This window comes from Heloderma suspectum, chromosome 4 (genome assembly GCF_057233095.1).
Source record: "Heloderma suspectum isolate Gila_16-S chromosome 4, 16-S_ref, whole genome shotgun sequence".
Lineage (NCBI taxonomy): Eukaryota > Metazoa > Chordata > Lepidosauria > Squamata > Helodermatidae > Heloderma > Heloderma suspectum.
This window is the reverse complement of record NC_139461.1, coordinates 6,164,066-6,166,755: the sequence shown is the minus strand read 5'-3', so window position 1 is coordinate 6,166,755 and position 2,690 is coordinate 6,164,066.

Sequence of the window (2,690 nt, the reverse complement as noted above, 5' to 3'; positions counted from 1 at the left end):
TTCTGGGGCACTCCATTTCCCCGTCTCTCTGCTAAGGGCCCTGCAGCCAATCTGGTGCTCTCCACTTCTACTGCTACATTCCGTGGTCTGGGTCATTTCTCTTGCTCACTTGAAGCTGTCAGCTGCCCCCACCCCACCCAGCATCTTTAAATCACAGCTGCAGTTAGTTATTGATTCCATCAAGCCATTAGCTCCAAGCCATTTCTGGGGGCCTGTAGGGAGTGGAGTGCAGAGCTGGCAGTCACACTGCCTGGGGTGGTGTGAAAGGGGAGGTGTGGGCTGGGCTCCCCCACATTCCGGGGGACTGAGTGGAGCCTACTACCTTGCATCCATCCAAAGGTGTTGAAGGAAGACAGCCAGAGGCAATTCATTTCTTTTATTCTAGATGAAGGCATAGGCCCACGCCTGCCTGCATGTATAAAGATGAGCAATACAAAGGAGGTTGTGACCTGCTTAAAGGCTTGGGCTCCTTCTTTGTTGTTGTTCAGTCATTAAGTTGTGTCCGACTCTTTGTGACCCCATGGACCATAGCACGCCAGGCCTTCCTGTCCTCCGCTCTCTCCTGGGTGTGCTCAAGTTCATATTCATCGCATTGGTGATGCTATCTAGCCATCTCATCCTCTGCCGCCCCCTTCTCCTTTTGCCTTCAATCTTTCCCAGCATCAGGGTCTTTTCCAGTGACTTTTCTCTCCACATTAGGTGGCCAAAATTTCAGCTTCAGTATCTGTCCTTCCAATGAGCAGTCAGGGTTTATTTCCTTTAGGATGGACTGATTTGACCTCCTTGCAGTCCAGGGGACTCTAAGAGTCTTCTCCAGCACCACAGTTCGAAGGCATCAATTCTTCGGCGCTCAGCCTTCCTTATAGTCCAGCTCTCACAGCCATACGTTACTACTGGGAAAACCATAGCTTCGATTATACGAATCTTTGTCGGCAAGGTGATGTCTCTGCTTCTTACTATGCTGTCTAGGTTTGCCATAGCTTTCCTCCCCAGGAGCAAGCATCTTTTAATTTCATGGCTACAGTCACCGTCTGCGGTGATATTAGAGCCCAAGAAAATATAATCTGTCACTGCTTCCATTTCTTCCCCTTCTATATGCCAGGAAGTGATGGGGCCTGATGCCATGATCTTCGTTTTTGTAATGTTGAGTTTCAAACCAGCTTTTGCACTCTCCACTTTCACCCTCAACAAGAGGCTCTTTAGAACCTCTTTGCTTTCTGCCATTAGGGTGGTATCCTCTGCGAATCTGAGGCTGGAATTCATAGTTTAACTAATATACCGCCAACCAGCTGAACTCAGTTAAAGATTTTGCCTTTATGCTTTAATTATAAATATGCATTTATGTTATGTTTTATTGTTGCTAGCCATCTTGAGCACTATTTGTAGTGGAAAGGCAGAATAGAAATGTAATAAATAAATAAATATAAACAAACTTTGCTCCCACTGAAATGAATGGGACTTAATGTCAAATGTGATGTGACATTGATGTCAACAGGACAGAAGTTCAAGTAATTTAGACTGCACCCAAATTTAAGAAAAGACAAAAGGACAACCACAAAGTAACTAATTTAAGAGCCCAGCTAAACCTCACCTCCCACGGTACTAGATTACCTAAAGGAGAAGGGGACGGCAGAGGATGAGATGGCTAGATAGCATCACCGATGCAATGAATATGGACTTGAGCACGCTCCGGGAGAGAGCGCAGGACAGGAAGGCCTGGCGTGCTATGGTCCATGGGGTCACAAAGAGTCGGACACGACTGAATGACTGAACAACAAGATGTAGGGCTGGCCACCAACCTGGATGGCTTTAAAAGGGGATTAGACAAAAGCATGGAGAAGGCTGTCAGCGGCTACTAGTCCTGACTGCTATATGATACCTCCAGTATCAGAGGCAGTATGCCGATGTAGACCAGTACCTGGGGAACATGGGCGGGAGGGTGCTGTTGCGCTCATGTCCTATTTGCGGGCTTCCCACAGGCGGCTGGTTGGCCACTGTGTGAACTGAATGCTGCACTAGAGGGGCCTTTGGTCTGATCCAGCAGGGCTCTTCTTATGTTCTTAACCTTGACGCTGAAAACAGGTTCTGGGGCTCTGCCCAGGAAGCCCTCCTGAGCGCATTAAATCGCAGTACTACCAGCGGAGCGCGGGAGCCTCGCCGCCCTCGGGCGTTGCACAGCCCAGAGGCGCGCCCCCGGGAGCCTTCGCGGCGTCGCCGAGGATTCCGGGCTTCCGCCTTCCCGCAGGGCCAAGCCAGTGAGCGTCCCCCGCGTTCGGAAGCGCCGTGAACGCGCGGGGAAGCGATGCAGCAGCCCGCGGCCCTTGGTGTTGCGCGGGCCCAGCCCGCCCCGCTTGGGCACGGCCTCCCTGTTCTCCTGGAGCCCGCTCGGCCGCAGGGGCGGTCAGCGGGGCAGGGTCGCCCTGGCGGCCCCCTCGCGGGGGCGTCGCTGGCCCGGAGGGTTCCGCCGGTGGCCTCCCGGGCGCGCCGCGGGCCGCCTTGCGCTGCCCAGAGGCGGTGGCGCGGGCGGGCTTGCTCCCGCCGCGCCGTCGGCCCCGCTCGTGTCGAGCGCCGAGGGCGCGGGCGGCCAGGGCCGGCGCGCGGCTGCGCAAGGCGGGCGCGTGCCGGCGGGCGACGGCCCGCCCCCGCCCCTCCCGGGACGCCCGCCGGGTGCAGCCGGCGGGCCCGGCGGC